This window comes from Stenella coeruleoalba (genome assembly GCF_951394435.1).
Source record: "Stenella coeruleoalba genome assembly, contig: scaffold_271, whole genome shotgun sequence".
In the NCBI taxonomy this organism is placed as follows: domain Eukaryota; kingdom Metazoa; phylum Chordata; class Mammalia; order Artiodactyla; family Delphinidae; genus Stenella; species Stenella coeruleoalba.
Window position 1 is genome coordinate 89,545 of NW_027645905.1, and position 25,640 is coordinate 115,184.

At 43.7% G+C, this 25,640-nt stretch overlaps 1 long non-coding RNA gene across 2 annotated transcripts in view; it reads left to right on the forward strand.

The window, feature by feature from the left end:
- The window catches only part of LOC307181485, a 309,892-nt gene that overhangs the window by 70,133 nt on the left and 214,119 nt on the right, over positions 1-25,640 (forward strand). For both annotated transcript variants that reach the window (XR_013826877.1, XR_013826878.1), the window contains exon 2: positions 4,624-4,701. This is a non-coding gene — a long non-coding RNA (uncharacterized lncRNA). The remainder of the gene's footprint in view (positions 1-4,623; positions 4,702-25,640) is intronic.

Genomic DNA, 25,640 nt, shown 5'->3' on the forward strand with positions numbered 1-25,640 from the left:
TTCTGCGATGTTGAACTTTTACTGTAAACGAGGTTCTTGTAAACAGAGCCGTTCCAAACTTTGGGGTGGCTGTGTCTTTTTGATTTTAATTTCCCTAAGCTATAGGACCATAAGTGGAAGTGCCCTAGGTTCTGTTGCTTTGTTTTTTAGATGTTTCAGGAAACACCATACACTTCTCCCGAGTGTCTGTTGGCAATTTACATCCCGCCCATCAGCATAACAAGGCTCCCAGTTCTCCATGGCCTGTCCTGCCTTTTTGGATTTTACACTTTTTTCAGATGGCCCTTTTGACCGGGGGGAAGTGAGACTTCATTGTAGTGCAGATTTCCTTTGCAAGCTTGCTTGGTTGGCCAAAAAGGGCGTATGCGTTTTTTCCTGAATATATTCAGGAAAAAACGCATACGCCCTTTTTGGCCAAGTGCATCATTGTGGACGTTCTGCCTCTTTTCCTATGCTTTCAATGCAATTCCAGTCTACCTCCTGAAATCGGTTTCCTGTAATTCTGCCCCGCTTTCAAGTCCTCTTGGCAGCCTTACTTCAGTCTATTTTTGGACGATAGCTGTCATTTATAACTCTGCAGGTTTGTGAATTACAGTGCCCCTGAGCTCCTTTCTTCAACTCGCTTTCTTGTGACCTGGCCGCAACACCGCAGGATGGCTTCAGGCCCTAATCTGGTTCCGGCACGGCACGCTGAGCCTTTGGTTATTTCCTCTTCCTGGTGGGAAATGAGAGTTAAATTTGCCCGTCCAGACACCTCCAGCTAGTCTCTCATTGGTTCTCGCTATTCCTGTTCATCTTCCGCAGAAATTGCAAACTGGGCCAAACAGGAGGTTAAAGGCGCTGACTCTCCAAGTGGGGAGAGTGTTAGTAAAGCGTCTGGAATGTTGCACCCGAGTACCAGGGGAGGAAAACTGAGACATATTTGAACACGTCTCCCGTTCACATGGTTGATCATACTTGGGTTCCACATGCATGTTTTAGCTGAAGGAAGAATACCTTAAACCTGGAGAGGTAAGACCCGTGTAATGGATACCATGCAATATGACTTCAAAGGGTCTTCATTTGCTCACCGAACCTCTCCAATCCTATCACTGCTGCGTTTATGCCCCTGTACACATGCTTGATTCTCTTTCGGAGACATAGCAATCCATAGGTTTTAAGATACTTACTAGTCAGGTACATTCCTAGGCGTTTAATATGCGGTGTTGAGTTCATTTCGTTGAGCAAGGAGTAGCTCTTGTCTATTCCATATTTGGCTTAAGGAACTTTATCTGTGCTGATTTCAATCTCTGGTTTTATGCAGCACCCCAACTCACCTTTACCCTTAAGCAAGCATAAGTTGGTTTTCTAAATTTGAGACCCTGTTCTATTCTGTAATTCAGTTCCTGTGTAGCCAAGTTTACATTCCGTGTATTACTGATATCTTATGATGTTTCTTTTTCTGTGTGACTTATTTCAGTTAGAATCATCATACCTGAATCCAGTCATTGTGCTGCTAAGGGCCTGATGACACAGATTTCATTGCTGAGTGATATTGCTTTGTAAGTAAATACCACAACCTCTTTACCCATTTTTCACTTTCTGCGATGTTGAACTTTTACTGTAAACGAGGTTCTTGTAAACAGAGCCGTTCCAAACTTTGGGGTGGCTGTGTCTTTTTGATTTTAATTTCCCTAAGCTATAGGACCATAAGTGGAAGTGCCCTAGGTTCTGTTGCTTTGTTTTTTAGATGTTTCAGGAAACACCATACACTTCTCCCGAGTGTCTGTTGGCAATTTACATCCCGCCCATCAGCATAACAAGGCTCCCAGTTCTCCATGGCCTGTCCTGCCTTTTTGGATTTTACACTTTTTTCAGATGGCCCTTTTGACCGGGGGGAAGTGAGACTTCATTGTAGTGCAGATTTCCTTTGCAAGCTTGCTTGGTTGGCCAAAAAGGGCGTATGCGTTTTTTCCTGAATATATTCAGGAAAAAACGCATACGCCCTTTTTGGCCAAGTGCATCATTGTGGACGTTCTGCCTCTTTTCCTATGCTTTCAATGCAATTCCAGTCTACCTCCTGAAATCGGTTTCCTGCAATTCTGCCCCGCTTTCAAGTCCTCTTGGCAGCCTTACTTCAGTATATTTTTGGACGATAGCTGTCATTTATAACTCTGCAGGTTTGTGAATTACAGTGCCCCTGAGCTCCTTTCTTCAACTCGCTTTCTTGTGACCTGGCCGCAACACCGCAGAATGGCTTCAGGCCCTAATCTGGTTCCGGCACGGCACGCTGAGCCTTTGGTTATTTCCTCTTCCTGGTGGGAAATGAGAGTTAAATTTGCCCGTCCAGACACCTCCAGCTAGTCTCTCATTGGTTCTCGCTATTCCTGTTCATCTTCCGCAGAAATTGCAAACTGGGCCAAACAGGAGGTTAAAGGCGTTGACTCTCCAAGTGGGGAGAGTGTTAGTAAAGCGTCTGGAATGTTGCACCCGAGTACCAGGGGAGGAAAACTGAGACATATTTGAACACGTCTCCCGTTCACATGGTTGATCATACTTGGGTTCCACATGCATGTTTTAGCTGAAGGAAGAATACCTTAAACCTGGAGAGTTAAGACCCGTGTAATGGGTACCATGCAATATGACTTCAAAGGGTCTTCGTTTGCTCACTGAACCTCTCCAATCCTATCACTGCTGCGTTTATGCCCCTGTACACATGCTTGATTCTCTTTTGGAGACATAGCAATCCATAGGTTTTAAGATACTTACTCGTCAGGTACATTCTTAGGCGTTTAATATGCGGTGTTGAGTTCATTTCGTTGAGCAAGGAGTAGCTCTTGTCTATTCCATATTTGGCTTAAGTAACTTTATCTGTGCTCATTTCAATCTCTGGTTTTATGCAGCACCCCAACTCACCTTTACCCTTAAGCAAGCATAAGTTGGTTTTCTAAATTTGAGACCCTGTTCTATTCTGTAATTCAGTTCCTGTGTAGCCAAGTTTACATTCCGTGTATTACTGATATCTTATGATGTTTCTTTTTCTGTGTGACTTATTTCAGTTAGAATCATCATACCTGAATCCACTCATTGTGCTGCTAAGGGCCTGATGACACAGATTTCATTGCTGAGTGATATTGCTTTGTAAGTAAATACCACAACCTCTTTACCCATTTTTCACTTTCTGCGATGTTGAACTTGTACTGTAAACGAGGTTCTTGTAAACAGAGCCGTTCCAAACTTTGGGGTGGCTGTGTCTTTTTGATTTTAATTTCCCTAAGCTATAGGACCATAAGTGGAAGTGCCCTAGGTTCTGTTGCTTTGTTTTTTAGATGTTTCAGGAAACACCATACACTTCTCCCGAGTGGTTGTTGGCAATTTACATCCCGCCCATCAGCATAACAAGGCTCCCAGTTCTCCATGGCCTGTCCTGCCTTTCTGGATTTTACACTTTTTTCAGATGGCCCTTTTGACCGGGGGGAAGTGAGACTTCATTGTAGTGCAGATTTCCTTTGCAAGCTTGCTTGGTTGGCCAAAAAGGGCGTATGCGTTTTTTCCTGAATATATTCAGGAAAAAACGCATACGCCCTTTTTGGCCAAGTGCATCATTGTCGACGTTCTGCCTCTTTTCCTATGCTTTCAATGCAATTCCAGTCTACCTCCTGAAATGGGTTTCCTGCAATTCTGCCCCGCTTTCAAGTCCTCTTGGCAGCCTTACTTCAGTCTATTTTTGGACGATAGCTGTCATTTATAACTCTGCAGGTTTGTGAATTACAGTGCCCCTGAGCTCCTTTCTTCAACTCGCTTTCTTGTGACCTGGCCGCAACACCGCAGGATGGCTTCAGGCCCTAATCTGGTTCCAGCACGGCACGCTGAGCCTTTGGTTATTTCCTCTTCCTGGTGGGAAATGAGAGTTAAATTTGCCCATCCAGACACCTCCAGCTAGTCTCTCATTGGTTCTCGCTATTCCTGTTCATCTTCCACAGAAATTGCAAACTGGGCCAAACAGGAGGTTAAAGGGACTGACTCTCCAAGTGGGGAGAGTGTTAGTAAAGCGTCTGGAATGTTGCACCCGAGTACCAGGGTACGAAAACTGAGACATATTTGAACACGTCTCCCGATCACATGGTTGATCATACTGTAGGTTCCACATGCATGTTTTAGCTGAAGGAAGAATACCTTAAACCTGGGTAGTTGAAACCCATGGAATCGGTACCATGCAATATGACTTCAAAGGGACTTCATTTGCTCACGAACCTCTCCAATCCTATCACTGCTGCGTTTATGCCCCTGTACACATGCTTGATTCTCTTTCGGAGACATAGCAATCCATAGGTTTTAAGATACTTACTAGTCAGGTACATTCTTAGGCGTTTAATATGCGGTGTTGAGTCCATTTCGTTGAGCAAGGAGTAGCTCTTGTCTATTCCATATTTGGCTTAAGGAACTTTATCTGTGCTCATTTCAATCTCTGGTTTTATGCAGCACCCCAACTCACCTTTCCCCTTAAGCAAGCATAAGTTGGTTTTCTAAATTTGAGACCCTGTTCTGTTCTGTAATTCAGTTCCTGTGTAGCCAAGTTTCCATTCCGTGTATTACTGATATCTTATGATGTTTCATTTTTTCTGTGTGACTTATTTCATTTAGAATCATCATACCTGAATCCACTCATTGTGCTGCTAAGGGCCTGATGACATAGATTTCATTGCTGAGTGATATTGCTTTGTAAGTAAATACCACAACTTCTTTATCCATTTTTCACTTTCTGCGATGTTGAACTTGTACTGTAAACGAGGTTCTTGTAAACAGAGGCGTCCCAAACTTTGGGGTGGCTGTGTCTTTTTGATTTTAATTTCCCTAAGCTATAGGACCATAAGTGGCAGTGCCCTAGGCTCTGTTGCTTTGTTTTTTAGATGTTTCAGGAAACACCATACACTTCTCCTGAGTGTCTGTTGGTAATTTACATCCCGCCCATCAGCATAACAAGGCTCCCAGTTCTCCATGGCCTGTCCTGCCTTTCTGGATTTTACACTTTTTTCAGATGGCCCTTTTGACCGGGGGGAAGTGAGACTTCATTGTAGTGCAGATTTCCTTTGCAAGCTTGCTTGGTTGGCCAAAAAGGGCGTATGCGTTTTTTCCTGAATATATTCAGGAAAAAACGCATACGCCCTTTTTGGCCAAGTGCATCATTGTGGACGTTCTGCCTCTTTTCCTATGCTTTCAATGCAATTCCAGTCTACCTCCTGAAATCGGTTTCCTGCAATTCTGCCCCGCTTTCAAGTCCTCTTGGCAGCCTTACTTCAGTCTATTTTTGGACGATAGCTGTCATTTATAACTCTGCAGGTTTGTGAATTACAGTGCCCCTGAGCTCCTTTCTTCAACTCGCTTTCTTGTGACCTGGCCGCAACACCGCAGGATGTCTTCATGCCCTAATCTGGTTCTGGCACGGCACGCTGAGCCTTTGGTTAATTCCTCTTCCTGGTGGGAAATGAGAGTTAAATTTGCCCATCCAGACACCTCCAGCTAGTCTCTCATTGGTTCTCGCTATTCCTGTTCATCTTCCACAGAAATTGCAAACTGGGCCAAACAGGAGGTTAAAGGGACTGACTCTCCAAATGGGGAGAGTGTTAGTAAAGCGTCTGGAATGTTGCACCCGAGTACCAGGGTACGAAAACTGAGACATATTTGAACACGTCTCCCGATCACATGGTTGATCATACTGTAGGTTCCACATGCATGTTTTAGCTGAAGGAAGAATACCTTAAACCTGGGTAGGTGAAACCCGTGGAATGGGTACCATGCAATATGACTTCAAAGGGTCTTCATTTGCTCATGAACCTCTCCAATCCTATCACTTCTGTGTTTATGCCCCTGTACACATGCCTTGATTCTCTTTCGGAGACATAGCAATCCATAGGTTTTAAGATACTTACTAGTCAGGTACATTCTTAGGCGTTTAATATGCGGTGTTGAGTCCATTTCGTTGAGCAAGGAGTAGCTCTTGTCTATTCCATATTTGACTTAAGGAACTTTATCTGTGCTCATTTCAATCTTTGGTTTTATGCAGCACCCCAACTCACCTTTCCCCTTAAGCAAGCATAAGTTGGTTTTCTAAATTTGAGACCCTGTTCTGTTCTGTAATTCAGTTCCTGTGTAGCCAAGTTTCCATTCCGTGTATTACTGATATCTTATGATGTTTCTTTTTCTGTGTGACTTATTTCAGTTAGAATCATCATACCTGAATCCACTCATTGTGCTGCTAAGGGCCTGATGACATAGATTTCATTGCTGAGTGATATTGCTTTGTAAGTAAATACCACAACTTCTTTATCCATTTTTCACTTTCTGCGATGTTGAACTTGTACTGTAAACGAGGTTCTTGTAAACAGAGGCGTCCCAAACTTTGGGGTGGCTGTGTCTTTTTGATTTTAATTTCCCTAAGCTATAGGACCATAAGTGGCAGTGCCCTAGGCTCTGTTGCTTTGTTTTTTAGATGTTTCAGGAAACACCATACACTTCTCCTGAGTGTCTGTTGGTAATTTACATCCCGCCCATCAGCATAACAAGGCTCCCAGTTGTCCATGGCCTGTCCTGCCTTTCTGGATTTTACACTTTTTTCAGATGGCCCTTTTGACCGGGGGGAAGTGAGACTTCATTGTAGTGCAGATTTCCTTTGCAAGCTTGCTTGGTTGGCCAAAAAGGGCGTATGCGTTTTTTCCTGAATATATTCAGGAAAAAACGCATACGCCCTTTTTGGCCAAGTGCATCATTGTGGACGTTCTGCCTCTTTTCCTATGCTTTCAATGCAATTCCAGTCTACCTCCTGAAATCGGTTTCCTGCAATTCTGCCCCGCTTTCAAGTCCTCTTGGCAGCCTTACTTCAGTCTATTTTTGGACGATAGCTGTCATTTATAACTCTGCAGGTTTGTGAATTACAGTGCCCCTGAGCTCCTTTCTTCAACTCGCTTTCTTTTGAGCTGGCCACAACACCGCAGGATGTCTTCAGGCCCTAATCTGGTTCCGGCACGGCACGCTGAGCCTTTGGTTAATTCCTCTTCCTGGTGGGAAATGAGAGTTAAATTTGCCCGTCCAGACACCTCCAGCTAGCCTCTCATTGGTTCTCGCTATTCCTGTTCATCTTCCGCAGAAATTGCAAACTGGGCCAAACAGGAGGTTAAAGGGACTGACTCTCCAAGTCGGGAGAGTGTTAGTAAAGCGTCTGGAATGTTGCACCCGAGTACCAGGGTACGAAAACTGGGACATATTTGAACACGTCTCCCGTTCACATGGTTGATCATACTCTAGGTTCCACATGCATGTTTTAGCTGAAGGAAGAATACCTAAAACCTGGGTAGTTGAAACCCGTGGAATGGGTACCATGCAATATGACTTCAAAGGGTCTTCATTTGCTCACGAACCTCTCCAATCCTATCACTGCTGCGTTTATGCCCCTGTACACATGCTTGATTCTCTTTCGGAGACATAGCAATCCATAGGTTTTAAGATACTTACTAGTCAGGTACATTCTTAGGCGTTTAATATGGGGTGTTGAGTTCATTTCGTTGAGCAAGGAGTAGCTCTTGTCTATTCCATATTTGGCTTAAGGAACTTTATCTGTGCTGATTTCAATCTCTGGTTTTATGCAGCACCCCAACTCACCTTTCCCCTTAAGCAAGCATAAGTTGGTTTTCTAAATTTGAGACCCTGTTCTATTCTGTAATTCAGTTCCTGTGTAGCCAAGTTTACATTCCGTGTATTACTGATATCTTATGATGTTTCTTTTTCTGTGTGACTTATTTCAGTTAGAATCATCATACCTGAATCCACTCATTGTGCTGCTAAGGGCCTGATGACACAGATTTCATTGCTGAGTGATATTGCTTTGTAAGTAAATACCACAACCTCTTTACCCATTTTTCACTTTCTGCGATGTTGAACTTGTACTGTAAACGAGGTTCTTGTAAACAGAGCCGTTCCAAACTTTGGGGTGGCTGTGTCTTTTGGATTTTAATTTCCCTAAGCTATAGGACCATAAGTGGAAGTGCCCTAGGTTCTGTTGCTTTGTTTTTTAGATGTTTCAGGAAACACCATACACTTCTCCGGAGTGGTTGTTGGCAATTTACATCCCGCCCATCAGCATAACAAGGCTCCCAGTTCTCCATGGCCTGTCCTGCCTTTCTGGATTTTACACTTTTTTCAGATGGCCCTTTTGACCGGGGGCAAGTGAGACTTCATTGTAGTGCAGATTTCCTTTGCAAGCTTGCTTGGTTGGCCAAAAAGGGCGTATGCGTTTTTTCCTGAATATATTCAGGAAAAAACGCATACGCCCTTTTTGGCCAAGTGCATCATTGTGGACGTTCTGCCTCTTTTCCTATGCTTTCAATGCAATTCCAGTCTACCTCCTGAAATCGGTTTCCTGCAATTCTGCCCCGCTTTCAAGTCCTCTTGGCAGCCTTACTTCAGTATATTTTTGGACGATAGCTGTCATTTATAACTCTGCAGGTTTGTGAATTACAGTGCCCCTGAGCTCCTTTCTTCAACTCGCTTTCTTGTGACCTGGCCGCAACACCGCAGGATGGCTTCAGGCCCTAATCTGGTTCCAGCACGGCACGCTGAGCCTTTGGTTATTTCCTATTCCTGGTGGGAAATGAGAGTTAAATTTGCCCATCCAGACACCTCCAGCTAGTCTCTCATTGGTTCTCGCTATTCCTGTTCATCTTCCACAGAAATTGCAAACTGGGCCAAACAGGAGGTTAAAGGGACTGACTCTCCAAGTGGGGAGAGTGTTAGTAAAGCGTCTGGAATGTTGCACCCGAGTACCAGGGTACGAAAACTGAGACATATTTGAACACGTCTCCCGATCACATGGTTGATCATACTGTAGGTTCCACATGCATGTTTTAGCTGAAGGAAGAATACCTTAAACCTGGGTAGTTGAAACCCGTGGAATGGGTACCATGCAGTATGACTTCAAAGGGTCTTCATTTGCTCACGAACCTCTCCAATCCTATCACTGCTGCGTTTATGCCCCTGTACACATGCTTGATTCTCTTTCGGAGACATAGCAATCCATAGGTTTTAAGATACTTACTAGTCAGGTACATTCTTAGGCGTTTAATATGCGGTGTTGAGTCCATTTCGTTGAGCAAGGAGTAGCTCTTGTCTATTCCATATTTGGCTTAAGGAACTTTATCTGTGCTGATTTCAATCTCTGGTTTTATGCAGCACCCCAACTCACCTTTCCCCTTAAGCAAGCATAAGTTGGTTTTCTAAATTTGAGACCCTGTTCTGTTCTGTAATTCAGTTCCTGTGTAGCCAAGTTTACATTCCGTGTATTACTGATATCTTATGATGTTTCTTTTTCTGTGTGACTTATTTCAGTTAGAATCATCATACCTGAATCCACTCATTGTGCTGCTAAGGGCCTGATGACATAGATTTCATTGCTGAGTGATATTGCTTTGTAAGTAAATACCAGAACTTCTTTATCCATTTTTCACTTTCTGCGATGTTGAACTTGTACTGTAAACGAGGTTCTTGTAAACAGAGGCGTCCCAAACTTTGGGGTGGCTGTGTCTTTTTGATTTTAATTTCCCTAAGCTATAGGACCATAAGTGGCAGTGCCCTAGGCTCTGTTGCTTTGTTTTTTAGATGTTTCAGGAAACACCATACACTTCTCCTGAGTGTCTGTTGGTAATTTACATCCCGCCCATCAGCATAACAAGGCTCCCAGTTCTCCATGGCCTGTCCTGCCTTTCTGGATTTTACACTTTTTTCAGATGGCCCTTTTGACCGGGGGGAAGTGAGACTTCATTGTAGTGCAGATTTCCTTTGCAAGCTTGCTTGGTTGGCCAAAAAGGGCGTATGCGTTTTTTCCTGAATATATTCAGGAAAAAACGCATACGCCCTTTTTGGCCAAGTGCATCATTGTGGACGTTCTGCCTCTTTTCCTATGCTTTCAATGCAATTCCAGTCTACCTCCTGAAATCGGTTTCCTGCAATTCTGCCCCGCTTTCAAGTCCTCTTGGCAGCCTTACTTCAGTCTATTTTTGGACGATAGCTGTCATTTATAACTCTGCAGGTTTGTGAATTACAGTGCCCCTGAGCTCCTTTCTTCAACTCGCTTTCTTTTGAGCTGGCCGCAACACCGCAGGATGTCTTCAGGCCCTAATCTGGTTCCGGCACGGCACGCTGAGCCTTTGGTTAATTCCTCTTCCTGGTGGGAAATGAGAGTTAAATTTGCCCGTCCAGACACCTCCAGCTAGCCTCTCATTGGTTCTCGCTATTCCTGTTCATCTTCCGCAGAAATTGCAAACTGGGCCAAACAGGAGGTTAAAGGGACTGACTCTCCAAGTCGGGAGAGTGTTAGTAAAGCGTCTGGAATGTTGCACCCGAGTACCAGGGTACGAAAACTGGGACATATTTGAACACGTCTCCCGATCACATGGTTGATCATACTCTAGGTTCCACATGCATGTTTTAGCTGAAGGAAGAACACCTAAAACCTGGGTAGTTGAAACCCGTGGAATGGGTACCATGCAATATGACTTCAAAGGGTCTTCATTTGCTCACGAACCTCTCCAATCCTATCACTGCTGCGTTTATGCCCCTGTACACATGCTTGATTCTCTTTCGGAGACATAGCAATCCATAGGTTTTAAGATACTTACTAGTCAGGTACATTCTTAGGCGTTTAATATGGGGTGTTGAGTTCATTTCGTTGAGCAAGGAGTAGCTCTTGTCTATTCCATATTTGGCTTAAGGAACTTTATCTGTGCTCATTTCAATCTCTGGTTTTATGCAGCACCCCAACTCACCTTTACCCTTAAGCAAGCATAAGTTGGTTTTCTAAGTTTGAGACCCTGTTCTGTTCTGTAATTCAGTTCCTGTGTAGCCAAGTTTACATTCCGTGTATTACTGATATCTTATGATGTTTCTTTTTCTGTGTGACTTATTTCAGTTAGAATCATCATACCTGAATCCACTCATTGTGCTGCTAAGGGCCTGATGACACAGATTTCATTGCTGAGTGATATTGCTTTGTAAGTAAATACCACAACTTCTTTACCCATTTTCCACTTTCTGCGATGTTGAACTTGTACTGTAAACGAGGTTCTTGTAAACAGAGCCGTTCCAAACTTTGGGGTGGCTGTGTCTTTTTGATTTTAATTTCCCTAAGCTATAGGACCATAAGTGGAAGTGCCCTAGGTTCTGTTGCTTTGTTTTTTAGATGTTTCAGGAAACACCATACACTTCTCCCGAGTGGTTGTTGGCAATTTACATCCCGCCCATCAGCATAACAAGGCTCCCAGTTCTCCATGGCCTGTCCTGCCTTTCTGGATTTTACACTTTTTTCAGATGGCCCTTTTGACCGGGGGGAAGTGAGACTTCATTGTAGTGCAGATTTCCTTTGCAAGCTTGCTTGGTTGGCCAAAAAGGGCATATGTGTTTTTTCCTGAATATATTCAGGAAAAAACGCATACGCCCTTTTTGGCCAAGTGCATCATTGTGGACGTTCTGCCTCTTTTCCTATGCTTTCAATGCAATTCCAGTCTACATCCTGAAATCGGTTTCCTGCAATTCTGCCCCGCTTTCAAGTTCTCTTGGCAGCCTTACTTCAGTCTATTTTTGGACGATAGCTGTCATTTATAACTCTGCAGGTTTGTGAATTACAGTGCCCCTGAGCTCCTTTCTTCAACTCGCTTTCTTGTGACCTGGCCGCAACACCGCAGGATGGCTTCAGGCCCTAATCTGGTTCCAGCACGGCACGCTGAGCCTTTGGTTAATTCCTCTTCCTGGTGGGAAATGAGAGTTAAATTTGCCCGTCCAGACACCTCCAGCTAGCCTCTCATTGGTTCTCGCTATTCCTGTTCATCTTCCGCAGAAATTGCAAACTGGGCCAAACAGGAGGTTAAAGGGACTGACTCTCCAAGTCGGGAGAGTGTTAGTAAAGCGTCTGGAATGTTGCACCCGAGTACCAGGGTACGAAAACTGAGACATATTTGAACACGTCTCCCGATCACATGATTGATCATACTCTGGGTTCCACATGCATGTTTTAGCTGAAGGAAGAATACCTAAAACCTGGGTAGTTGAAACCCGTGGAATGGGTACCATGCAATATGACTTCAAAGGGTCTTCATTTGCTCACGAACCTCTCCAATCCTATCACTGCTGCGTTTATGCCCCTGTACACATGCTTGACTCTCTTTCGGAGACATAGGAATCCATAGGTTTTAAGATACTTACTAGTCAGGTACATTCTTAGGCGTTTAATATGGGGTGTTGAGTCCATTTCGTTGAGCAAGGAGTAGCTCTTGTCTATTCCATATTTGGCTTAAGGAACTTTATCTGTGCTGATTTCAATCTCTGGTTTTATGCAGCACCCCAACTCACCTTTACCCTTAAGCAAGCATAAGTTGGTTTTCTAAATTTGAGACCCTGTTCTGTTCTGTAATTCAGTTCCTGTGTAGCCAAGTTTACATTCCGTGTATTAGTGATATCTTATGATGTTTCTTTTTCTGTGTGACTTATTTCAGTTAGAATCATCATACCTGAATCCACTCATTGTGCTGCTAAGGGCCTGATGACACAGATTTCATTGCTGAGTGATATTGCTTTGTAAGTAAATACCACAACTTCTTTACCCATTTTTCACTTTCTGCGATGTTGAACTTGTACTGTAAACGAGGTTCTTGTAAACAGAGCCGTTCCAAACTTTGGGGTGGCTGTGTCTTTTTGATTTTAATTTCCCTAAGCTATAGGACCATAAGTGGAAGTGCCCTAGGTTCTGTTGCTTTGTTTTTTAGATGTTTCAGGAAACACCATACACTTCTCCCGAGTGGTTGTTGGCAATTTACATCCCGCCCATCAGCATAACAAGGCTCCCAGTTCTCCATGGCCTGTCCTGCCTTTCTGGATTTTACACTTTTCTCAGATGGCCCTTTTGACCCGGGGGAAGTGAGACTTCATTGTAGTGCAGATTTCCTTTGCAAGCTTGCTTGGTTGGCCAAAAAGGGCGTATGCGTTTTTTCCTGAATATATTCAGGAAAAAACGCATACGCCCTTTTTGGCCAAGTGCATCATTGTGGACGTTCTGCCTCTTTTCCTATGCTTTCAATGCAATTCCAGTCTACCTCCTGAAATGGGTTTCCTGCAATTCTGCCCCGCTTTCAAGTCCTCTTGGCAGCCTTACTTCAGTCTATTTTTGGACGATAGCTGTCATTTATAACTCTGCAGGTTTGTGAATTACAGTGCCCCTGAGCTCCTTTCTTCAACTCGCTTTCTTGTGACCTGGCCGCAACACCGCAGGATGGCTTCAGGCCCTAATCTGGTTCCAGCACGGCACGCTGAGCCTTTGGTTAATTCCTCTTCCTGGTGGGAAATGAGAGTTAAATTTGCCCGTCCAGACACCTCCAGCTAACCTCTCATTGGTTCTCGCTATTCCTGTTCATCTTCCGCAGAAATTGCAAACTGGGCCAAACAGGAGGTTAAAGGGACTGACTCTCCAAGTCGGGAGAGTGTTAGTAAAGCGTCTGGAATGTTGCACCCGAGTACCAGGGTACGAAAACTGAGACATATTTGAACACGTCTCCCGATCACATGATTGATCATACTCTGGGTTCCACATGCATGTTTTAGCTGAAGGAAGAATACCTAAAACCTGGGTAGTTGAAACCCGTGGAATGGGTACCATGCAATATGACTTCAAAGGGTCTTCATTTGCTCACGAACCTCTCCAATCCTATCACTGCTGCGTTTATGCCCCTGTACACATGCTTGACTCTCTTTCGGAGACATAGGAATCCATAGGTTTTAAGATACTTACTAGTCAGGTACATTCTTCGGCGTTTAATATGGGGTGTTGAGTCCATTTCTTTGAGCAAGGAGTAGCTCTTGTCTATTCCATATTTGGCTTAAGGAACTTTATCTGTGCTGATTTCAATCTCTGGTTTTATGCAGCACCCCAACTCACCTTTCCCCTTAAGCAAGCATAAGTTGGTTTTCTAAATTTGAGACCCTGTTCTGTTCTGTAATTCAGTTCCTGTGTAGCCAAGTTTACATTCCGTGTATTACTGATATCTTATGATGTTTCTTTTTCTGTGTGACTTATTTCAGTTAGAATCATCATACCTGAATCCACTCATTGTGCTGCTAAGGGCCTGATGACACAGATTTCATTGCTGAGTGATATTGCTTTGTAAGTAAATACCACAACTTCTTTACCCATTTTTCACTTTCTGCGATGTTGAACTTGTACTGTAAACGAGGTTCTTGTAAACAGAGCCGTTCCAAACTTTGGGGTGGCTGTGTCTTTTTGATTTTAATTTCCCTAAGCTATAGGACCATAAGTGGAAGTGCCCTAGGTTCTGTTGCTTTGTTTTTTAGATGTTTCAGGAAACACCATACACTTCTCCCGAGTGGTTGTTGGCAATTTACATCCCGCCCATCAGCATAACAAGGCTCCCAGTTCTCCATGGCCTGTCCTGCCTTTCTGGATTTTACACTTTTTTCAGATGGCCCTTTTGACCGGGGGGAAGTGAGACTTCATTGTAGTGCAGATTTCCTTTGCAAGCTTGCTTGGTTGGCCAAAAAGGGCGTATGCGTTTTTTCCTGAATATATTCAGGAAAAAACGCATACGCCCTTTTTGGCCAAGTGCATCATTGTGGACGTTCTGCCTCTTTTCCTATGCTTTCAATGCAATTCCAGTCTACCTCCTGAAATCGGTTTCCTGCAATTCTGCCCCGCTTTCAAGTCCTCTTGGCAGCCTTACTTCAGTCTATTTTTGGACGATAGCTGTCATTTATAACTCTGCAGGTTTGTGAATTACAGTGCCCCTGAGCTCCTTTCTTCAACTCGCTTTCTTGTGACCTGGCCGCAACACCGCAGCATGGCTTCAGGCCCTAATCTGGTTCCGGCACGGCACGCTGAGCCTTTGGTTATTTCCTCTTCCTGGTGGGAAATGAGAGTTAAATTTGCCCGTCCAGACACCTCCAGCTAGTCTCTCATTGGATCTCGCTATTCCTGTTCATCTTCCGCAGAAATTGCAAACTGGGCCAAACAGGAGGTTAAAGGCGCTGACTCTCCAAGTGGGGAGAGTGTTAGTAAAGCGTCTGGAATGTTGCACCCGAGTACCAGGGTACGAAAACTGAGACATATTTGAACACGTCTCCCGATCACATGGTTGATCATACTCTAGGTTCCACATGCATGTTTTAGCTGAAGGAAGAATACCTTAAACCTGGGTAGTTGAAACCCGTGTAATGGGTACCATGCAATATGACTTCAAAGGGTCTTCATTTGCTCACGAACCTCTCCAATCCTATCACTGCTGCGTTTATGCCCCTGTACACATGCTTGATTCTCTTTCGGAGACATAGCAATCCATAGGTTTTAAGATACTTACTAGTCAGGTACATTCTTAGGCGTTTAATATGGGGTGTTGAGTCCATTTCGTTGAGCAAGGAGTAGCTCTTGTCTATTCCATATTTGGCTTAAGGAACTTCATCTGTGCTCATTTCAATCTCTGGTTTTATGCAGCACCCCAACTCACCTTTCCCCTTAAGCAAGCATAAGTTGGTTTTCTAAATTTGAGACCCTGTTCTGTTCTGTAATTCAGTTCCTGTGTAGCCAAGTCTCCATTCCGTGTATTACTGATATCTTATGATGTTTCTTTTTCTGTGTGACTTATTTCAGTTAGAATCATCATACCTGAATCCACTCATTGTGCTGCTAAGGGCCTGATGACATAGATTTCATTGCTGAGTGATATTGCTTTGTAAGTAAATACCACAACTTCTTTATCCATTTTTCACTTTCTGCGATGTTGAACTTGTACTGTAAACGAGGTTCTTGTAAACAGAGGCGTCCCAAACTTTGGGGTGGCTGTGTCTTTTTGATTTTAATTTCCCTAAGCTATAGGACCATAAGTGGCAGTGCCCTAGGCTCTGTTGCTTTGTTTTTTAGATGTTTCAGGAAACACCATACACTTCTCCTGAGTGTCTGTTGGTAATTTACATCCCGCCCATCAGCATAACAAGGCTCCCAGTTCTCCATGGCCTGTCCTGCCTTTCTGGATTTTACACTTTTTTCAGATGGCCCTTTTGACCTGGGGGAAGTGAGACTTCATTGTAGTGCAGATTTCCTTTGCAAGCTTGCTTGGTTGGCCAAAAAGGGTGTATGCGTTTTTTCCTGAATATATTCAGGAAAAAACGCATACGCCCTTTTTGGCCAAGTGCATCATTGTGGACGTTCTGCCTCTTTTCCTATGCTTTCAATGCAATTCCAGTCTACCTCCTGAAATCGGTTTCCTGCAATTCTGCCCCGCTTTCAAGTCCTCTTGGCAGCCTTACTTCAGTCTATTTTTGGACGATAGCTGTCATTTATAACTCTGCAGGTTTGTGAATTACAGTGCCCCTGAGCTCCTTTCTTCAACTCGCTTTCTTTTGACCTGGCCGCAACACCGCAGGATGGCTTCAGGCCCTAATCTGGTTCCGGCACGGCACGCTGAGCCTCTGGTTATTTCCTCTTCCTGGTGGGAAATGAGAGTTATATTTGCCCGTCCAGACACCTCCAGCTAGTCTCTCATTGGTTCTCGCTATTCCTGTTCATCTTCCGCAGAAATTGCAAACTGGGCCAAACAGGAGGTTAAAGGGACTGACTCTCCAAGTCGGGAGAGTGTTTGTAAAGCGTCTGGAATGTTGCACCCGAGTACCAGGGGAGGATAACTGAGACATATTTGAACACGTCTCCCGATCACTTGGTTGATCATACTCTAGGTTCCACATGCATGTTTTAGCTGAAGGAAGAATACCTTAAACCTGGGTAGTTGAAACCCGTGGAATGGGTACCATGCAATATGACTTCAAAGGGTCTTCATTTGCTCACCGAACCTCTCCAATCCTATCACTACTGCGTTTATGCCCCTGTACACATGCTTGATTCTCTTTTGGAGACATAGCAATCCCTAGGTTTTAAGATACTTACTAGTCAGGTACATTCTTAGGCATTTAATATGCGGTGTTGAGTCCATTTCTTTGAGCAAGGAGTAGCTCTTGTCTATTCCATATTTGGCTTAAGGAACTTTATCTGTGCTCATTTCAATCTCTGGTTTTATGCAGCACCCCAACTCACCTTTCCCCTTAAGCAAGCATAAGTTGGTTTTCTAAATTTGAGACCCTGTTCTGTTCTGTAATTCAGTTCCTGTGTAGCCAAGTTTACATTCCGTGTATTACTGATATCTTATGATGTTTCTTTTTCTGTGTGACTTATTTCAGTTACAATCATCATACCTGAATCCACTCATTGTGCTGCTAAGGGCCTGATGACACAGATTTCATTGCTGAGTGATATTGCTTTGTAAGTAAATACCACAACTTTTTTATCCATTTTTCACTTTCTGCGATGTTGAACTTGTACTGTAAACGAGGTTCTTGTAAACAGAGCCATTCCAAACTTTGGGGTGGCTGTGTCTTTTTGATTTTAAATTCCCTAAGCTATAGGACCATAAGTGGAAGTGCCCTAGGCTCTGTTGCTTTGTTTTTTAGATGTTTCAGGAAACACCATACACTTCTCCCGAGTGGTTGTTGGCAATTTACATCCCGCCCTTCAGCATAACAAGGCTCCCAGTTCTCCATGGCCTGTCCTGCCTTTCTGGATTTTACACTTTTTTCAGATGGCCCTTTTGACCGGGGGGAAGTGAGACTTCATTGTAGTGCAGATTTCCTTTGCAAGCTTGCTTGGTTGGCCAAAAAGGGCGTATGCGTTTTTTCCTGAATATATTCAGGAAAAAACGCATACGCCCTTTTTGGCCAAGTGCATCATTGTGGACGTTCTGCCTCTTTTCCTATGCTTTCAATGCAATTCCAGTCTACCTCCTGAAATCGGTTTCCTGCAATTCTGCCCCGCTTTCAAGTCCTCTTGGCAGCCTTACTTCAGTCTATTTTTGGACGATAGCTGTCATTTATAACTCTGCAGGTTTGTGAATTACAGTGCCCCTGAGCTCCTTTCTTCAACTCGCTTTCTTGTGACCTGGCCGCAACACCGCAGCATGGCTTCAGGCCCTAATCTGGTTCCGGCACGGCACGCTGAGCCTTTGGTTATTTCCTCTTCCTGGTGGGAAATGAGAGTTAAATTTGCCCGTCCAGACACCTCCAGCTAGTCTCTCATTGGATCTCGCTATTCCTGTTCATCTTCCGCAGAAATTGCAAACTGGGCCAAACAGGAGGTTAAAGGCGCTGACTCTCCAAGTGGGGAGAGTGTTAGTAAAGCGTCTGGAATGTTGCACCCGAGTACCAGGGTACGAAAACTGAGACATATTTGAACACGTCTCCCGATCACATGGTTGATCATACTCTAGGTTCCACATGCATGTTTTAGCTGAAGGAAGAATACCTTAAACCTGGGTAGTTGAAACCCGTGTAATGGGTACCATGCAATATGACTTCAAAGGGTCTTCATTTGCTCACGAACCTCTCCAATCCTATCACTGCTGCGTTTATGCCCCTGTACACATGCTTGATTCTCTTTCGGAGACATAGCAATCCATAGGTTTTAAGATACTTACTAGTCAGGTACATTCTTAGGCGTTTAATATGGGGTGTTGAGTCCATTTCGTTGAGCAAGGAGTAGCTCTTGTCTATTCCATATTTGGCTTAAGGAACTTCATCTGTGCTCATTTCAATCTCTGGTTTTATGCAGCACCCCAACTCACCTTTCCCCTTAAGCAAGCATAAGTTGGTTTTCTAAATTTGAGACCCTGTTCTGTTCTGTAATTCAGTTCCTGTGTAGCCAAGTCTCCATTCCGTGTATTACTGATATCTTATGATGTTTCTTTTTCTGTGTGACTTATTTCAGTTAGAATCATCATACCTGAATCCACTCATTGTGCTGCTAAGGGCCTGATGACATAGATTTCATTGCTGAGTGATATTGCTTTGTAAGTAAATACCACAACTTCTTTATCCATTTTTCACTTTCTGCGATGTTGAACTTGTACTGTAAACGAGGTTCTTGTAAACAGAGGCGTCCCAAACTTTGGGGTGGCTGTGTCTTTTTGATTTTAATTTCCCTAAGCTATAGGACCATAAGTGGCAGTGCCCTAGGCTCTGTTGCTTTGTTTTTTAGATGTTTCAGGAAACACCATACACTTCTCCTGAGTGTCTGTTGGTAATTTACATCCCGCCCATCAGCATAACAAGGCTCCCAGTTCTCCATGGCCTGTCCTGCCTTTCTGGATTTTACACTTTTTTCAGATGGCCCTTTTGACCTGGGGGAAGTGAGACTTCATTGTAGTGCAGATTTCCTTTGCAAGCTTGCTTGGTTGGCCAAAAAGGGTGTATGCGTTTTTTCCTGAATATATTCAGGAAAAAACGCATACGCCCTTTTTGGCCAAGTGCATCATTGTGGACGTTCTGCCTCTTTTCCTATGCTTTCAATGCAATTCCAGTCTACCTCCTGAAATCGGTTTCCTGCAATTCTGCCCCGCTTTCAAGTCCTCTTGGCAGCCTTACTTCAGTCTATTTTTGGACGATAGCTGTCATTTATAACTCTGCAGGTTTGTGAATTACAGTGCCCCTGAGCTCCTTTCTTCAACTCGCTTTCTTTTGACCTGGCCGCAACACCGCAGGATGGCTTCAGGCCCTAATCTGGTTCCGGCACGGCACGCTGAGCCTCTGGTTATTTCCTCTTCCTGGTGGGAAATGAGAGTTATATTTGCCCGTCCAGACACCTCCAGCTAGTCTCTCATTGGTTCTCGCTATTCCTGTTCATCTTCCGCAGAAATTGCAAACTGGGCCAAACAGGAGGTTAAAGGGACTGACTCTCCAAGTCGGGAGAGTGTTTGTAAAGCGTCTGGAATGTTGCACCCGAGTACCAGGGGAGGATAACTGAGACATATTTGAACACGTCTCCCGATCACTTGGTTGATCATACTCTAGGTTCCACATGCATGTTTTAGCTGAAGGAAGAATACCTTAAACCTGGGTAGTTGAAACCCGTGGAATGGGTACCATGCAATATGACTTCAAAGGGTCTTCATTTGCTCACCGAACCTCTCCAATCCTATCACTACTGCGTTTATGCCCCTGTACACATGCTTGATTCTCTTTTGGAGACATAGCAATCCCTAGGTTTTAAGATACTTACTAGTCAGGTACATTCTTAGGCATTTAATATGCGGTGTTGAGTCCATTTCTTTGAGCAAGGAGTAGCTCTTGTCTATTCCATATTTGGCTTAAGGAACTTTATCTGTGCTCATTTCAATCTCTGGTTTTATGCAGCACCCCAACTCACCTTTCCCCTTAAGCAAGCATAAGTTGGTTTTCTAAATTTGAGACCCTGTTCTGTTCTGTAATTCAGTTCCTGTGTAGCCAAGTTTACATTCCGTGTATTACTGATATCTTATGATGTTTCTTTTTCTGTGTGACTTATTTCAGTTACAATCATCATACCTGAATCCACTCATTGTGCTGCTAAGGGCCTGATGACACAGATTTCATTGCTGAGTGATATTGCTTTGTAAGTAAATACCACAACTTTTTTATCCATTTTTCACTTTCTGCGATGTTGAACTTGTACTGTAAACGAGGTTCTTGTAAACAGAGCCATTCCAAACTTTGGGGTGGCTGTGTCTTTTTGATTTTAAATTCCCTAAGCTATAGGACCATAAGTGGAAGTGCCCTAGGCTCTGTTGCTTTGTTTTTTAGATGTTTCAGGAAACACCATACACTTCTCCCGAGTGGTTGTTGGCAATTTACATCCCGCCCTTCAGCATAACAAGGCTCCCAGTTCTCCATGGCCTGTCCTGCCTTTCTGGATTTTACACTTTTTTCAGATGGCCCTTTTGACCGGGGGGAAGTGAGACTTCATTGTAGTGCAGATTTCCTTTGCAAGCTTGCTTGGTTGGCCAAAAAGGGCGTATGCGTTTTTTCCTGAATATATTCAGGAAAAAACGCATACGCCCTTTTTGGCCAAGTGCATCATTGTGGACGTTCTGCCTCTTTTCCTATGCTTTCAATGCAATTCCAGTCTACCTCCTGAAATCGGTTTCCTGCAATTCTGCCCCGCTTTCAAGTCCTCTTGGCAGCCTTACTTCAGTCTATTTTTGGACGATAGCTGTCATTTATAACTCTGCAGGTTTGTGAATTACAGTGCCCCTGAGCTCCTTTCTTCAACTCGCTTTCTTTTGAGCTGGCCGCAACACCGCAGGATGGCTTCAGGCCCTAATCTGGTTCCGGCACGGCACGCTGAGCCTTTGGTTATTTCCTCTTCCTGGTGGGAAATGAGAGTTAAATTTGCCCGTCAGGACACCTCCAGCTAGCCTCTCATTGGTTCTCACTATGCCTGTTCATCTTCTGCAGAAATTGCAAACTGGGCCAAACAGGAGGTTAAAGGCGCTGACTCTCCAAGTGGGGAGAGTGTTAGTAAAGCGTCTGGAATGTTGCACCCGAGTACCAGGGGAGGAAAACTGAGACATATTTGAACACGTCTCCCGATCACATGGTTGATCATACTTGGGTTCCACATGCATGTTTTAGCTGAAGGAAGAATACCTTAAACCTGGAGAGTTGAGACCCGTGTAATGGGTACCATGCAATATGACTTCAAAGGGTCTTCATTTGCTCACCGAACCTCTCCAATCCTATCACTGCTGCGTTTATGCCCCTGTACACATGCTTGATTCTCTTTCGGAGACATAGCAATCCATAGGTTTTAAGATACTTACTAGTCAGGTACATTCTTAGGCGTTTAATATGCGGTGTTGAGTCCATTTCGTTGAGCAAGGAGTAGCTCTTGTCTATTCCATATTTGGCTTAAGGAACTTTATCTGTGCTCATTTCAATCACTGGTTTTATGCAGCACCCCAACTCACCTTTCCCCTTAAGCAAGCATAAGTTGGTTTTCTAAATTTGAGACCCATTTCTGTTTTGGAATGCAGTTCCTGTGTAACCAAGTTTACATTCCGTGTATTAGTGATATCTTATGATGTTTCTTTTTCTGTGTGACTTATTTCAGTTAGAATCATCATACCTGAATCCACTCATTGTGCTGCTAAGGGCCTGATGACACAGATTTCATTGCTGAGTGATATTGCTTTGTAAGTAAATACCACAACTTTTTTATCCATTTTTCACTTTCTGCGATGTTGAACTTGTACTGTAAACGAGGTTCTTGTAAACAGAGCCATTCCAAACTTTGGGGTGGCTGTGTCTTTTTGATTTTAAATTCCCTAAGCTATAGGACCATAAGTGGAAATGCCCTAGGCTCTGTTGCTTTGTTTTTTAGATGTTTCAGGAAACACCATACACTTCTCCCGAGTGGTTGTTGGCAATTTACATCCCGCCCTTCAGCATAACAAGGCTCCCAGTTCTCCATGGCCTGTCCTGCCTTTCTGGATTTTACACTTTTTTCAGATGGCCCTTTTGACCGGGGGGAATTGAGACTTCATTGTAGTGCAGATTTCCTTTGCAAGCTTGCTTGGTTGGCCAAAAAGGGCGTATGCGTTTTTTCCTGAATATATTCAGGAAAAAACGCATACGCCCTTTTTGGCCAAGTGCATCATTGTGGACGTTCTGCCTCTTTTCCTATGCTTTCAATGCAATTCCAGTCTACCTCCTGAAATCGGTTTCCTGCAATTCTGCCCCGCTTTCAAGTCCTCTTGGCAGCCTTACTTCAGTCTATTTTTGGACGATTGCTGTCCTTTATAACTCTGCAGGTTTGTGAATTACAGTGCCCCTGAGCTCCTTTCTTCAACTCGCTTTCTTGTGACCTGGCCGCAACACCGCAGGATGGCTTCAGGCCCTAATCTGGTTTCGGCACGGCACACTGAGCCTTTGGTTAATTCCTCTTCCTGGTGGGAAATGAGAGTTCAATTGGCCCGTCCAGACACCTCCAGCTAGCCTCTCATTGGTTCTCGCTATTCCTGTTCATCTTCCGCAGAAATTGCAAACTGGGCCAAACAGGAGGTTAAAGGTGCTGACTCTCCAAGTGGGGAGAGTGTTAGTAAAGCGTCTGGAATGTTGCACCCGAGTACCAGGGTACGAAAACTGAGACATATTTGAACACGTCTCCCGTTCACATGGTTGATCATACTTGGGTTCCACATGCATGTTTTAGCTGAAGGAAGAATACCTTAAACCTGGAGAGTTGAGACCCGTGTAATGGGTACCATGCAATATGACTTCAAAGGGTCTTCATTTGCTCACCGAACCTCTCCAATCCTATCACTGCTGCGTTTATGCCCCTGTACACATGCTTGATTCTCTTTTGGAGACATAGCAATCCATAGGTTTTACGATACTTACTAGTCAGGTACATTCTTAGGCGTTTAATATGCGGTGTTGAGTCCATTTCGTTGAGCAAGGAGTAGCTCTTGTCTATTCCATATTTGACTTAAGGAACTTTATCTGTGCTCATTTCAATCTCTGGTTTTATGCAGCACCCCAACTCACCTTTACCCTTAAGCAAGAATAAGTTGGTTTTCTAAATTTGAGACCCTGTTCTGTTCTGTAATTCAGTTCCTGTGTAGCCAAGTTTACATTCCGTGTATTACTGATATCTTATGATGTTTCTTTTTCTGTGTGACTTATTTCAGTTAGAATCATCATACCTGAATCCACTCATTGTGCTGCTAAGGGCCTGATGACATAGATTTCATTGCTGAGTGATATTGCTTTGTAAGTAAATACCACAACTTCTTTATCCATTTTTCACTTTCTGCGATGTTGAACTTGTACTGTAAACGAGGTTCTTGTAAACAGAGCCGTTCCAAACTTTGGGGTGGCTGTGTCTTTTTGATTTTAATTTCCCTAAGCTATAGGACCATAAGTGGAAGTGCCCTAGGTTCTGTTGCTTTGTTTTTTAGATGTTTCAGGAAACACCATACACTTCTCCCGAGTGTCTGTTGGCAATTTACATCCCGCCCATCAGCATAACAAGGCTCCCAGTTCTCCATGGCCTGTCCTGCCTTTCTGGATTTTACACTTTTTTCAGATGGCCCTTTTGACCGGGGGGAAGTGAGACTTCATTGTAGTGCAGATTTCCTTTGCAAGCTTGCTTGGTTGGCCAAAAAGGGCGTATGCGTTTTTTCCTGAATATATTCAGGAAAAAACGCATACGCCCTTTTTGGCCAAGTGCATCATTGTGGACGTTCTGCCTCTTTTCCTATGCTTTCAATGCAATTCCAGTCTACCTCCTGAAATCGGTTTCCTGCAATTCTGCCCCGCTTTCAAGTCCTCTTGGCAGCCTTACTTCAGTCTATTTTTGGACGATAGCTGTCATTTATAACTCTGCAGGTTTGTGAATTACAGTGCCCCTGAGCTCCTTTCTTCAACTCGCTTTCTTGTGAGCTGGCCGCAACACCGCAGGATGGCTTCAGGCCCTAATCTGGTTCCAGCACGGCACGCTGAGCCTTTGGTTAATTCCTCTTCCTGGTGGGAAATGAGAGTTAAATTTGCCCGTCCAGACACCTCCAGCTAGTCTCTCATTGGTTCTCGCTATTCCTGTTCATCTTCCGCAGAAATTGCAAACTGGGCCAAACAGGAGGTTAAAGGGACTGACTCTCCAAGTCGGGAGAGTGTTAGTAAAGCGTCTGGAATGTTGCACCCGAGTACCAGGGTATGAAAACTGAGACATATTTGAACACGTCTCCCGATCACATGGTTGATCATACTCTAGGTTCCACATGCATGTTTTAGCTGAAGGAAGAATACCTTAAACCTGGGTAGTTGAAACCCGTGGAATGGGTACCATGCAATATGACTTCAAAGGGTCTTCATTTGCTCACCGAACCTCTCCAATCCTATCACTGCTGCGTTTATGCCCCTGTACACATGCTTGATTCTCTTTCGGAGACATAGCAATCCATAGGTTTTAAGATACTTACTAGTCAGGTACATTCTTAGGCGTTTAATATGCGGTGTTGAGTCCATTTCGTTGAGCAAGGAGTAGCTCTTGTCTATTCCATATTTGGCTTAAGGAACTTTATCTGTGCTCATTTCAATCTGGTTTTATGCAGCACCCCAACTCACCTTTACCCTTAAGCAAGCATAAGTTGGTTTTCTAAATTTGAGACCCTGTTCTGTTCTGTAATTCAGTTCCTGTGTAGCCAAGTTTACATTCCGTGTATTACTGATATCTTTTTTTTTTTTTGCCGTAACTACCTTTATTGGTATCGCTTGTGTATTAGTTCATCAAAACCTTTGTTTCATATTTCTCGCCTTAATCCCCTGAAAGTTCCAGATGGGCAAAAATACTTTTAAATACGCAGCTGGCTTCTGTCTTATGTGCTTAATATTATACATTTGTTGCTTGTTTTGCACATGTCTATGGCTGCACTACTTGCAAGACGAAAGTCACATATAAAAATACAGACTAATCGAAACACAAAAGTCAGCCATTGTCTAGAATGTGGTTTACAATACAGAGCTTGCAGACAACACAGACTATATATATAAGTCATCTGTCTGAAAACAGAAAGTAGTGTCTCAGACTGACTCCGGAGAAAGGTGCTGACACACATGGAAACTCACTGATGATTCTCCTTTATGTTTATTAGATAGATCAATACCAAATTATTTCACATATATTATATTCAATATCTATATATATATATCTTGTAACCAAATTCTGGTTTAAAAGTCACAAACCAACATGTAAATACAAA